The sequence below is a fragment of the Danio rerio genome, chromosome 19 (genome assembly GCF_049306965.1).
Source record: "Danio rerio strain Tuebingen ecotype United States chromosome 19, GRCz12tu, whole genome shotgun sequence".
NCBI lineage: Eukaryota > Metazoa > Chordata > Actinopteri > Cypriniformes > Danionidae > Danio > Danio rerio.
In genome coordinates this window covers 46,042,460-46,057,500 of record NC_133194.1, presented here as the reverse complement: position 1 = coordinate 46,057,500, position 15,041 = coordinate 46,042,460, and the positions used below count along the sequence as shown (strand labels likewise).

The 15,041-nt window shown below is 35.4% G+C and overlaps 1 protein-coding gene and 1 long non-coding RNA gene across 4 annotated transcripts in view; both read right to left on the bottom strand.

The window, feature by feature from the left end:
• sdc3 (syndecan 3) overlaps positions 1 to 15,041 on the bottom strand; it is an 88,644-nt gene that overhangs the window by 36,651 nt on the left and 36,952 nt on the right. The window lies entirely within an intron of this gene.
• On the bottom strand, positions 5,151 to 11,537 carry LOC141379187 (uncharacterized). Its single transcript, XR_012395266.1, has 2 exons — positions 11,024 to 11,537; positions 5,151 to 10,802 (listed from the first exon to the last, which is right to left on the bottom strand). It is a non-coding gene; the product is annotated as an uncharacterized lncRNA (long non-coding RNA).

The following is a 15,041-nucleotide window of genomic DNA, read 5'->3' as shown; positions in this document are numbered from 1 at the left end:
GATTTTTGGGGTAAACCGTCCCTTAAGCTCAACATATTAAACACTAACAGCCCAAAAATAACTTGAGTTTTGATTTCAGGAGGACTTTAAGTGCTCCGCGAGGCAGTGTTTGTGAAGTGTGCAGGCTGGTATTGTGTGTATTTGTCTGTGCGTGTGTGTCTGGGTGAATGAACTCTTTCTCCTCGCAGGCAGATGAGGCTTCCTGTGGATCATAACTTCTCTTGTGTCTCTAAGAAACTTTTCAAAGGAGCTGAAAAATGCAGCCAGGGGCGAGGGAACGGCCTGCCTTTGTGTGGATGTGGGTGTGCATGTAAGGGCGAGTGTGTGTGGCCCGTCTTTGTGATTACCAACAGTCCTCCCCCTTTCCCAGAATCCCCTGCTGCTCCCAGTGTGTGTGTGTGTTTGAACTTCTGTTTGTGCCCGGAGATCCTCATTTCCCATATCTTTGGGGACAATCTCAAATTTTGCTGCACAAATATAAAATATAACGTACACTGAGAAGCCAGGGAGTTAAAGCTATGGCAGGCTATTTTTTATATATATTTGGAATAGCAGAAGCTGAAAGTGCAATTCTGGACTATTATGGAGAGTTGTTGCTCGGTAACCGCATACCTGACTTGAGTACAGAAGTGGAGGAGAAACATTGTGGAAATTTGGGCCGGAGTCAAGAATTTAATAGCATCCACTGTCACTGACGACACTACAATAACAGTGTGTTTTTACCGTAATGAGACCAGACAGTAGCTGGGTTTCCATTCGAAGATGCAAATAATTGCGCCAAACTGGAATATCGCATTAAACGTTTGCAAATAAAGCACAGTTTCCATTCAGTGAGTAAAAGAGAACAAAATTGTCACTTCCTGATAAACTGTAAAGCTTTGTTGTTCACAAGTTTATTGAACAGAAATTCATATTAGACTGATTTCTGAAGAATTATGTGACTCTGAAAATCAAATGATTGACAGGTGTAAAACTAGGGATGTCCAGATCTGATCACATAATCGGAAATCGGACCCCATCACACGCTTTCAGACTCGAACGGAATCGGACACGGTTTCAGACTCCCTATCAGGACTTGAATATATATATAATATATACATGTGTGTGTGTGTGTGTGTGTGTGTGTATGTATATATATATATATATATATATATATATATATATATATATATATATATATATATATATATGTGTGTGTGTGTGTGTGTGTGTGTGTCTGTATATCTGTATATATATATATATATATATATATATATATATATATATATATATATATATATATGTGTATATGTATATGTATGTGTATGTGTATATATATATATATATATATATATATATATATATATATATATATATATATATATATATATATATATATATATATATATATATATGTATATGTATGTATGTATGTATGTATGTATGTATGTATGTATGTATGTATGTATGTATGTATGTATGTATGTATGTATATATATATATATATATATATATATATATATATATATATATATATATATATATATATATATATATATATATATATATATATATATATATACACACACATAAATACATATACATATAAATATATATATATATCACACGAGTAGCAGTGCGATATGGCTGTATATCGGCACTGGTGGGAGGCGTGTGTTGTGCCCCCACCAGTATCGATATACAGCTATATCGCACTGTTACGAGTGTGATATTGCATTTACTGTATACAACAGTTTGACTAAGGGCCTTTTTTTATTAGATAATAAAATAATTGTTCTTCAGAGAAAATGCAATGAGACGCTCTTTGGGTGCTTAAGGCAGTTCTGGAGGTAAAAAAAAATATAAATAAAATAATAATAATAATAATAATAATAATACTGAAAAACTATGATGACAGTCTTTGGCTGAGGGATTTTCGAAAGACCAAAACAACTTTTCAGATGTTTTCCAATGTGCTGGAAATGATGGTTTGTCTATTAGTGACATCCCATCATGCCTATTTTAGTCATCACATGATCTGCTAAAACTAAATCACATGTCATTTCTTAAAGCACATGCTGGTAATTATTCAGTAAATGTGTTTCCATTGTAGCTTATGCGGATTTTTTTATTCGATGAAACGTGCAAATGTTTTTTAATGCGCATTTTCCAAATTTATGCGCATCTTGTTGTTTCCATTCCTCATTTTTTAATGCAATATTCTAAAGGTTTTAGGTGGACAGAAACACAGCCAGTGTCATATCAATTTGATTTATGCTTAACGCTGAACTTGTGCTGACTGTACTTTTTTAGTTAAATTAAGTTAACTTTTCTAGTCATCTCAAATTAATAAATCAAGTGACTACAAATATTAAGCTTTGTATAGCTTAAAAAAAATGTAGTTGAAACCGGATTAACTTACTAAAATATTACAGGAACACAAAAATATTTGTTGTCTTGACATTTTGTACAGTGTAGGATCAGCACATGGCCCAACATGCCTTTGAAGACGTGTTGATTTGAGTTTTATTGTCTAAAACAAACATGCACATACTTGAAACAAGTACGTAATAGAAACTGTGACGTAAACATCCAGGCGCTGAGATACACACACCCTGCTGTATTTCCTGTGTGTTCAGGTGTGTACAGGGCTGGCACGCTTTTAAGTGTCCATTATCGGTGAATATAATGGTGAAGCAGAGGGATCTACCAGCAAGGGTGCACTGTGGTGATTAGAAGTGATAGTAAAAAGTTCATTTATAAAGAGAAATATTGTTTTGTTTAAAATAAATATATATTTTTTTTTACTTTTCATTCATCAAAAAAATATTTTAAGCATTGATAATAGAGTATATGTTTGTAGAAGAGGAATTCAGCATATTAGAATGATTTCTGAAGAATTAGGAGGCTCTGAAAATCAAAAGATTGACAGGTGTAAAACAGCTGCAGAACATCTTTATATAAAAACCTACTGAAAGTAGATCAACATCCACATTTCACTTGTCCAGTGGGTAAAATATATTTTAGACAGTAACATAATACACTATTTTTATTTTCCAAAATATTTTCTCAATTAATTTAAATCTGATATAAATTTAAAATTGGCTCGATTATTTTGTGTCCATTTCTAGTTCTTTAATTTGTACTTTTTCATCAAACGCATCAAAAGTATTATAAAATGCATCAATAGTATCTTTAGATGCATCAAGAGTCAAATGTGTCATCAGCATCATCAAATGAGTCAATGAGTCAAAAGCATTATCATGTGTCATCAGCGCCATCAAATGCATCAAAAGCAAGCATCATCAAATGCGTCCACAGCGTCTTCCAATGCGTCTTCAAATGCAAAATGTGTCATCAAATGCATCATCAGCGTCATCAAATGTATTAAAAGCATTATCAAATGCACCAAGTGTGTCGTCAAATGTGTCATCAAATGCATCAAGTGTCATAAAATGCTTCAACAGCATCATCAAATGCATCAAGTGTTATCCAATGCATCAAATGTGTCATCAAGTGCACAATCAAATCCATCAAAAGTATAATAAAATGCATTAAAAAGTGTCATCAGATGATTCAAAATTCATCGAATGTGTCATCAGCATCATCGAATGCGTCATCAATGAGTCAAAAGCATTATCATATGTCATCAGTGAGATCAATTGCATCGAAAGCGTCATCAAATTCATCTAAAGCATCTTCCAATCCATCTTGAAATAAATAAAGTGTCATCAGTGTCATCAAATGCATCATCAGCATCTTTCAATTCGTCTTCAAATGCATAGTGTCATCAAATGCATCATCAGCGTCATCAAATATATCCAAAGCGTCTTTCAATGAATTTTTAAATGCATAGTGTCATCAAATGCATCATCAGCGTCATCAAATGCATCATCAGCGTCCTTCAATGAGTCTTTAAAGGCATAAAGTGTCATCGAATGCATCATCAAATGCATCATTAGCATCATCAAATGCATCTAAAGCATCTTTCAATGCGTCTTCAAATGCATAGTGCCATCAAATGCGTCATTAGCGTCATCAAATGAGTCATCAGTGTCATCAAATGCATCTAAAGGGTCTTCCAATGCATCATCAAATGTATCATCAGCATCACCAAATGCTTCTAAACCGTCAACCAATGCATCTTCAAATGCACAGTGTCATCAAATGCATCATCAGTGTCATCAAATGCTTCTAAAGCGTCTTCCAATGCATTTTCAAATGCATAAAGTGTCATCAAATGCTTTATCAGCAGCATCAAATTCATCAAGTGTCATCAAATGCATCTAAAGCGCCTTTCAATGAGTCTTATAATGCATAGTGTCATCAGCATCAAATGCATCATCACGTCTTCAAATGCATCAAAAGTGTCATCAAATCTATCTAGTGCATCTTCCAATGCATCATCAAATGCGTCATCAGCATCAAATGCATCATCAGAATCATCAAAGAGTCAAAAGCATTATCAAATGTGTCATCAGTGCCATTAAATGCATCAAAAGCATGAACAAATGTGTCTAAATCGTCTTCCAAAGAGTCTTCAAATACAAAAAGTGTTATCAAATGCGTCTAAAGCATCTTCCAATGCATCATCAAATGCATGAAAAGTATTATAAAATGCATCAAAAGCGTTATCAAATATCTCATCGACATCAAATGCATCAGAAGCATCATCAAATGCGACCGGACTACAATCAGACTACAGTTGCACATGCACCGAGAACTGTTTGAAAATTAAAGGATCACGAAACACCAAAACACATTTTTTGAGCTGTTGACAGTCGTATATGTGTCCCACACTGCTAAAAACACTATTAGGACACCTATATTTCACTAAAAAGTGTAAATTGGTTGTTTTTGCGTTATTTCAAGCAAATTCGTACTTCCTGTTTGAAACGAATTTTTGAAGCTGCGTCACGGTCATGACATAATAGCGTGTATTCCAGCGTGCAGACTGGACGTCTGTGCCAGAGTGTGTCTTATTACGTCTTACAGTGTGTTGCATTAATGCATGAGTAAGGCTTGGTTCAAACCAATCAGCGCGCTCTATTGTGCAACTTCATTAATATTCATTACTGTCACAGTGTAGACGGCAAAGACGCCACGTTGTGTTGGCAAAACAAGCGTGAAGTGTTGCTTTTATAGTTTGCTGCCATTAAGTTTCGTTTTCATTTTCTCTCTGTGAGAGCGCAGACTCACACGTGGATTAACAGTGTACGCGACGCGCGACAACAATAACTTACGTGTCTAAGGAGGATTATTGTTTACCTGAGAGCTGTTCTCATCTGCAAACGCTGAGATCCAGATTGTAGTCTCCTCTAAATAAAGACGCGCCTCTAGTTGCTGGTGATTGTCCTGTCTCTAAAGATTTGGTAAGTGAGCGACCAGTGCTCTTTGTTTATTCAGTTCGTATTTTATTCGTATCAAACAAACTATTGCACCGAGTGCAATAGTTAGCACTAACAGTTACAACCAAACTATAACCTCGTGTTGGATTTTGTGACCGGAATAACACACGCGGCTTTCTGACGCTACCTGCCGTGTGCATCTAAGTTTCCGGGAAATGCAGAGTTTTTTTTCTCTCATTCGCCGTGCGGTATCAAACATTGCATGAAAAATACACGCTTAGAGCAGTTCCTCGAATCAAATATCACGTTTGTCGGGAGGGACATTAATGAATTCCCTGAATGAAAGCGCCAAACTGCAGGTAAAGTCCACCATTTAATAATTTGGCAAATAATTCGACTACAGATGTCCATGTAAACACAGTCACATTGACCGCTGTGGGTGTGTGTTTTGACTCTGAAATTCAGCGCGCCCAATTAGACACTCCCACACCAAGCCGCTTTTCTTCCTCCGACACTCCCCCCTAAACAGAGCTGGACACGCCCACTTTTCTGACTTTTTCCAAAGTAGAGGTGTGAAAACACACTGCTGAAACGAGGGGGTTTCATGGCACTTTAAAGCTAATAATATTCTATATAATGTTACATTTCTTACATGGACCGATCGTTTTATTTCACAAGACGTCAGTGTTACATCAGGATCCATGGCTATTGATTTGGACTCATTTGTACGCATTTATTTCTAATGTAAAAAACCGGTCACCATTCACTGCCTTTATATAAATCACCAAGGAGCACGAATTCAGCTCCTTTCAAATCTTCTTTAATGTTCTACTGAGGGAAAAATGTCATCTACAACTTTGATGATAAGTGGGTGAGTAAATTAACAGGAAATGTTTGTTTGTGGGTGAATTATCCCTTTAATAAGCAGCTAATTATTAAGCTATTATTCTAGGTTTGTTAATAGGGTGAATTGCGACTTAACATAAAGTGTTAAGTCGTGTTACCGAAAAATTTGATGTCATTCAAATCCTGCACCAGAGATGCTGTTACGTGTCATTAGGTGACATACGCTCCCATAATTGCAGGACTGTCCTGCTCCAGTAAGTTGGGGTTAGCGGTAATGACAGGGCATCTGTCTAACGCTCCATTGCAGAAAGCATGAGTTGCTTTTCCAGCCCACATCATTAGCCTCTGCTCAGTCCTCATGTGATGTGTGCGTGCGTCTAAATGAAAGTCACATTGGCCTCAGAATCAGACTCATCTGACCAGACCTCAGATCAGGGTCGTGATCGCGTCCATTAAAAATCATCAGGTTAAAGCAGGAATGCATCTGCCGCTCTCACACTCCTTCATTTTCCACAGCGAAAGATAAAACCAGGAATGTGCGCATTTCAAGGAGTGCAAACAACAAGGCGAATGCAATCACGAAAACAGCGGCCTGCTTTTCCTCAATGTTATCTCAGGCCTCAGGATTAAATGGACCCTGAAACAAAACACTCAAATAGCCTTTATTGCAACACAGCAATGTCTTGAATGTTTGATAATGAGCGAATCACAAAACTAGAAAAAGTGTAATGATTGGAACGTGTTCGGTTTGGATATTTTACGTAAAAATGACCGTTCTTTATTTACGCAGCCCCAGGCCATACGAGATAGACAAGTTTTCTTGTGTGTATCTTTTTTTGTAATTGAAACTGTGGTTCTTTGTGATTTAAATTATGAAAAACACACACACATTTTCATGAGACTTTCTCCAGTAGGCTTGTGGCGGTATCCAAATTTTGATACCGTCAAACCTCCTCCCTATTTTACCTCGGTATTAAAAGTCATCAAATGGTACATCAGCGTCATCAATGAGTCAAAAGCATTATCATATGTCATCAGTGCCATCAAATGTATCATCACCATCATCAAAATGCATCTAAAGCATCTTCCAATGCATCTTCAAATGCATAAAGTGTCATCAAATGTGTCATCAGCTTCACCAAATGCATCTAAAGCATCTTTCAATTCGTCTTCAAATGCAGTGTCATCAAATGCGTCATCAGTGCCATCAAATCCATCATCAGCGTCATCAAATGCATCTAAAGCATCTTTCAATGCGTTATCAAATGTATCATCAGCGTCACCAAATGCTTCTAAACCGCCAACCAATGCATCTTCAAATGCAAAGGGTCATCAAATGCGTCATCAGTGTCATGAAATGCTTCTAAAGTGTCTTCCAATGCATTTTCAAATGCATAAAGTGTCATCAAATGCGTCATCAGCAGCATCAAATGCATCAAGTGTCATCAAATGCATCTAAAGCGCCTTTCAATGCATCTTCAAATGCATAGTCATCAAATGCTTTTCCTCAATGTTATCTCAGGTCTCAGGATTAAATGGACCCTGAAACAAAACACTCAAATAGCATTTATTGCAACACAGCAATGTCTTGAATGTTTGATAATGAGCGAATCACAAAACTAGAAAAAGTGTAATGATTGGAACGTGTTCGGTTTGGATATTTCACGTAAAAATGACCGTTCTTTATTTACGCATCCCCAGGCCATACGAGATAGACAAGTTTTCTTGTGTGTATCTTTTTTTTGTAATTGAAACTGTGGTTCTTTGTGATTTAAATGATGAAAAACACACACACATTTACATGAGACTTCTCCAGTAGGCTTGGGCATTGTACAAATTTTGATACCATCAAACCTCCTCCCTATTTTACCTCGGTATTACCGAGCACAATTAAAAAAATGATGACGTAAGGCTTAGACAGTGTCACCAAACTGTTGGCTTGTGCCTAAACCATTCAGAAACTAAACACTGTATATGCGACCTTATTTTCGCGACCACCTGTTTGTCTTGCTCCCTTTCAAATTACACCAGAGTTACCGACCACTCCCGCGCTTTATTCGGAAATGTATTCCTGCAACGCAAGAAATCTGATCAGGTCCCGCGGTACAGCAGTGGGAATGCAGACCTCTAGTTCGTCACTTGGTGCGCAACTCTCCACCTCACCTCTCTATCCTCCACACTGTCCCGTGATGACAATCACACATACGCATTTGTAGGCATTAAATAAATAATATTTGTTATTTAATACTTGTCTCCTATAAGTGCATAGTTTTTTATGACGGTATAACGGTATTGAAACTGACACCATTGCTATTTTTAGATCCTGCGGTATACCATATTACCACCCAAGCCTATTCTCCAGAAGAAAAAATATTATCAGACACACTTTGAAATTTTTTTTAAAATTTTTTAAACATAATTTGGGAACATTTAAAAAAAACTAAATAAAATTTTTAAAAAAATCAATGGGGAGCCAATAATTCTAATTTCAACTGTATGTTTCTGGACCACAAAACGAAGTCTTATGGCTCATTTCCACTGAGTGGTACGGTGCGGTACACTTCGGTGCGTTTTTATGTCCATTTCCACTGTCAAAAGGTGCCAAAAAGTAAACCGTACTATACCACTTTTTGGGTACCCTTTCCAAAGGTTACTTAGCACAACAAAAGGGTACCAAAAGGTAGAGCGAGACGTGCAGCTGTATTCTATATGCTCGTTTCACGCAGATGCTATATTAAAGAACGAAAGTGAGGCTGTGGTGGGAAAAAACCCCGGAAGTACAGGATCAGCACTGTAAACATTGCAGTAACGTGCTGTGAACTACAAACGTCCAGCTGTTGCCGCAATTTCAAAATGCAGAAAAAGTGTAGCATGACTTTAATATAATTTAGTTGCATTTAAACAATAAAAAGCATATTAGGCATCAAATAAAATCACAATGTCTTTAAGAATAATACACTTAAGTGTCCTCCTAGGCTTTAGTTCACGGCACCAGGTAAACACGGTGGGGACGCTTTCCTGCTTCAGCCTATGTAACCCGGTGAGCGATAAGGATGTATTTGGCATCAGTATGTATTTTTCTATTGCCAACATGGGTTAAAATTAAAGATTTTTCAGCTATGCCAACAATTATTAAAATATTATAAAAGGATCATGTCCTTGAAGATATTTAGTAAATTCCCTACCATAAACATATCGAAACATCATTTCTGACTAGTGACATGCAGTGCTCAGAACTTAACTTAGACTATTTAAAAGGTGATTTCTCTGTATTTAGATTTCTTTGCACCCTCAGATTTCAGATTTCTATCAAATATTGTCTTATCCTACTAAACCATGCATCAATGTAAATCATAATTATTCAGTTTTGGTGTGTCGTTATTTTAATTACACTTATGAAAGGTTTTGTGGTCAAATACGATGAGGACTTATAAAAAGAAATTTTGGTCTGTGCAAGAAACTGGATTATTTCAGAAACTGACCGGTACTCATGGACTTGCACTTAATTAATCACAAAAGGACCACATTTTTATCTTTAAAGTTCTGCTGAAGAAAATAAAGTCTCTTACATCTTGGATGGCCTGAAGTTGAGTAAATGAACAGACGAATCATCAAAAGCATTCGTGCACCACTCATCTCCCCATGGACTACATCTATGTTTATTCCTGCACAGGATGTCCCATTATTCAATTTGAGGCACTTCCTAATTTTTTCCTAAGGACAAAGCACAATAGATTTACATCTACCCAAGGCCAAAAAACTGAAACTCTCATAACGTGTGTTATAAGCTGCATTTCAGCTCCAGCGACATTTTCAGAATAAATAGTGCAGTAACTCTAGTATTGGTATTATTATTATTATTTACTGTCATCATGGCAAAGATAAAATAAATCCGTTATTAGAAATGGGGGGGGGGTAATAGTTTTGACCTCAGCTATCCAATTAAAAAACATTTTTTCAGTGTGCAGCCAGTTGCAATTTTAAATTGAGTCAACTTAATTGTTTGTTTCACAGAACATTTACAGTCAGTCTGGAGCTCTGCAGAAGTGACGTCTGTAATCTGTTAACTAGGTTGTGTCCAGTGTCCTGCTTGGCGTAGCATCCCTCAAATCTCTTTAGTAAACGTGTTTAACTCTCTCTCTTTCTCGCTCTGTGTGTCGGTCTGCTTCAGGTGATTCTGCTGTAATCTTTCATCCCTACACTTGTGGATTAGCAGCAGTGTAATCTGCTTTCCAGCACATCTGCCCGAGCGGATCTCGCTTAACTCATATCGATCAATATCACTTTCCATGCGCAACATGATAAGTGAGGAGATTAGCAGGAAGAGAACAGAGAAGAAAATAGATTGACTGAGGACAGCTGATTCCGGTCTTTCCTGGCTCGCGCTCCTGTTTTCACACTCCACCTGCTTGTGCAAATGACAGGCAGACATTTAACACATTTGCAGCACGTCTTCATTGAGAATTTATGCACTCATTTGTTCCCGCTCAAAAAAAAAAGTATATCTAGTGTTATCTTAAAAAATAATAATCATAATAAAATAACTTAAAGGGGACCGATGATGTCCCTAGAGTGTATGTGTGAAATTTCAGTTAGAAATACCACACAAATAATATAACTCTTCGAAGCCTTCTCCGTGATATGCGTCTTCAGCCAACGAAGGGCTGTTCAGAAATTCTAGGTAAAACGTTGTGGATGTGGATCATTTTAGTTCTAAAATGCCATTTTAGCACTAGACGTATTAGTTTAAACAGGGCCTGAGTGTGTATTTTTTGCGATTTTTATTGGCCATCAGTGATGGTCGATGGCATCGTCTATCGAACCAACCCTATTTTATAACTCTTTGAAACTGACCCTTTTAGGCTTTGATGCATGAATCGTGACGTTTTAGTGACTGTCGCTTTAAATTCAAAGGAGATGGTGCTCTTTTTAAAAGAGGGTGGAGCTACAAATGCCTATGTGTCAGCATAGCAGCAGAATCAAAATCAAGATTAACATTCTATTGTTTTTTATTCCAATATTTCTGCTCTTTAAGATCCCAAAACTTAGGGCTTCTGGTAGTACCAAGAATAGCAAAGTCCACTAAAGGAGGTCGAGCCTTCTCATTCATGGCCCCTAAACTCAGACACACTCAGTTCAAAATTAGATTAAAGACCTATCTTTTTAGTAAAGCATACACACAATGCATCACTACCAAACTATTGAGGACTTCCAGGACAACACATAATACTCAAAACACACTTCATTAAACATGTATACATAGACATCACCTATATAGAATAAAATTGCGGGTTAATTATGTCTGTATATAATAACTTATATTTAATTAGTAACTTTAGCTTAATCTGATTGTAATGTAATAATGTGCACCTTTTGTAAAGCTGCTTTAAGCAATAATTATCGTAAAACGCGCTAAACAAATAATCTTGAATTGAAAGGTTTTATGCTAATGAAAGACAGATCATCAACTAATGGGCAGGGCTTTCCTCCTCTCATGACATGTACAAAGGGAGAATATCTGTCAAAGACTGTTTTAATCATGTATGATTATAAAAAAATATAATGAATACATATTTTTACCGTTAGAAGCTGGTTATATTCACACACCGTTCACACACAACTGTGTTTAAACCTCATTAAAAAGTGACTTTTGCATAATAAGTTCACTTTAAAATTGTAAGGCAACATCCTGCAGAGCTATTTTAGTTCACTTAGTCAACTCAAAAAAAGTTGTGCCGCAAGTTGCCTTACAATATTTAAGTTGAGTCAACTTTATTTTGGCACTGATCTCACAGAATGACAGCCGCATTGCTCTTAACGCAGCTGCTTTTATTACCAGACATGTCAAAACATAATCATAACCTACATAATTACAATTAGTCATGAGTGATATACTGAGAGACTATATTCATTTCTCCACATAAAATAGATGCAGACATTGCGTGAGTGTTTTTGTGTGACAATATGCAGATGACTCTTTTTGAGATTGTTTATTCTACCAAGGAAATTAATTCATTTATTCAGAAGAGATGGATAAAATAGTTCACAAGTGGTATTAAAAGGACATTTATAAAATTTAAGCAATTGTTTAAATTCCAATAAGTATATTTAGATTAATCAAAAAACTAAAATAAATAATAATGCATCAGTTTCAAATAAATATTAATCATAGGTGTTTTTAATAATAATAATAATAATAATAATAATAGTAATAATAATAATGCATCAGTTTAAATATCAACTAAATATTAAGCACAGCTGTTGTAATAAATAAATAAAAATATATTCAGTAATATATATTCAGTTTTAAAAATCACAAAAAACACATTTTATACTACGTTAAAATAAAAATCTGTTGCATAAAATCCTCAAAATATTTCACATTTTTATTGTATGTTGATCAATTAAAGCCGCTTTATATGCCTGACAAAGACACCAAACATTTAAATGAGAGTGTACATTGACCGGTAACCATAACCAGTATACACTAATAAAAGCTTTTACAACAGACAAAAAGAAGGCAAAGGTTAATTATATAAAAAAGCCTCTGTGTCAAATATGAGACCATGAATGCATAAGCTGGCATGTAAAGGTCTATAACTGCAGCCGTTTTAATCACTGACCAGAAAAAACTGATTACAGTATTCCCGACTGAATCTCTTCAGTGGCTTTAATAAGCCCTCTACAATCAACAATGTGTGATATTTGTCATCTAATTGTTATTTTAATGATGCACAAGCTGAAATTATCAAGTTTCACTGCACTTTCACTGCAAACAAACATGCCTGAGTTCAAAAAAATATTCTCTACATGACAAACTGCTTAAATGATCCTGTAATTCAAGTTACATATAATAATAGTAATAATAATTATTATTATTACTATAAATCTACCATTTTATCCATGACAGGCCTAAACCAGCTAATGTACTGAAACTAAAAAGACATCTTTATTTTAAAAATTCCCTTAAAAATGTTCATATTAAATCCCACCCATAATGGAAACTCTTAGCCCTAAAAATAAAACCAATCATACAGTTCAATAAAGTCATATCCTTCCCCTTTTAGTTTTTTTTTTTTTTGTGCTGCAGCTGTGGAATTTTTTTTAATCATGATCTGAGTGGTCAGCGCTTTGATCAGCACTTCTTGATGTGATATGTGCTCTAGAAATGTTAATAATAATAATAATAATAATAATAATAATAATAATAATAATAATAATAATGATAACAACAACAACAACAACAACAACAACAACAACAACAATCATTTTATTAATAATAATAATAATAACAATAATAATATTAACAACAACAACATTGTTTATATTATTATCTGTGCTCTATAAATGATTATATAATAATAATAATAATAATAATAATAATAATAATAATAATAATAATAATAAATGTATCCATGACAGACATTAATCAGCTATTGCACTAAAAGACATTTATTAAAAATTTCCCTCTCAAAATTATACAAAAATTCTGGGTTTTTTTCATATTAAAAATCCCACCCATTACGATAAGTCATGTTAGCCCTAAAATACATAAATAAAAAGTGGACAGTTCAATAAAATCATATCCTTCCTTTTTTTAAACCAGTACAGGGAAAAACCCAGACGCACTCACATTCACACGCTCATACTCTACGGCCAGTTTAGTTTCTCCGATTCACCAACACTGGGAGAATATGCAAACTCCACACAGAAATGCCAACTGACCCAGCCGAGGCTCGAACCAGCAACCTTCTTGCTGTGAGGTCCCTTTTTTTTTTAGAATCTCTTGATTTTCATTAAGAAAATCATAAGTTAGGAACCAATTAAGTGTGAATACATTTTTCGTGTGAACTATCCCTTTGAATTTAATTCATTAAGTGTATTTTGGTTAAAGTTAATGCAGAACATTTCTCATGTTAGTACATCTCATGTAGTACATCTTCAAAATATCTTCATTTGGGTTCAACAGAAGAAAGCAAAGACTCAAACCAGCAACCTTCTTGCTGTGTGAGGCAATAATCACACCCATAATGGTAACTCATGTTAACCCTAAATAAAACAAATCTTACAGTTCAATCAAGTCATATCCTTCCCTTTTTTATTTTTCATACCATAATCTGACAGGTCAGCGCTTTGATCAGCACTTCTTGACATGATCTGTGCTCTATAAACCTATAGTCTCTATTTCAGAAATCGCCACAGTAGAATGAACCATCGGCAACTATTCTAACATATCCGTTTCATGCAGCGGATGCCCTGCGCTGCAACTCACTACTGGGAAACACCCAATTACACTTATTCACACACACACACTCATACACTACGGCCAGTTTAGTTTATCAGTTCACTTATAGCTCATGTCTTTGGACTGTGGGGGAAACAAGAGCACCCAGAGGAAATCCACGTCAACATGGGGAGAACATGCAAACTCCACATAGAAATGCCCACTGGCCCAGCCGAGGCTCTAACCAGCGACCTTCTTGCTGTGAGGTCTCTTTTTTTCCAACTTTTTTTTTTTAGAATCTCTTGATTTTCATTAAGAAAATCATAAGTTTAGAACCAATTAAGTGTGAATATTTTTTTTGTGTGAACTATCCCTTTAAATTTAATTCATTAAGTGTATTTTGGTTAAAGTTAATGCAGAACATTTCTCATGTTAGTACATCTCATGTAGTACATCTTCAAAATATCTTCATTTGGGTTCAACAGAAGAAAGCAAAGACTCAAACCAGCAACCTTCTTGCTGTGTGAGGCAATAATCACACCCATATTGGTAACTTATATTAACCCTAAATAAAACAAATCTTACAATTCAATCAAGTCATATCCTTCCCTTTTTATTGTTTGCTTCAGCTTTAGAATTTCATG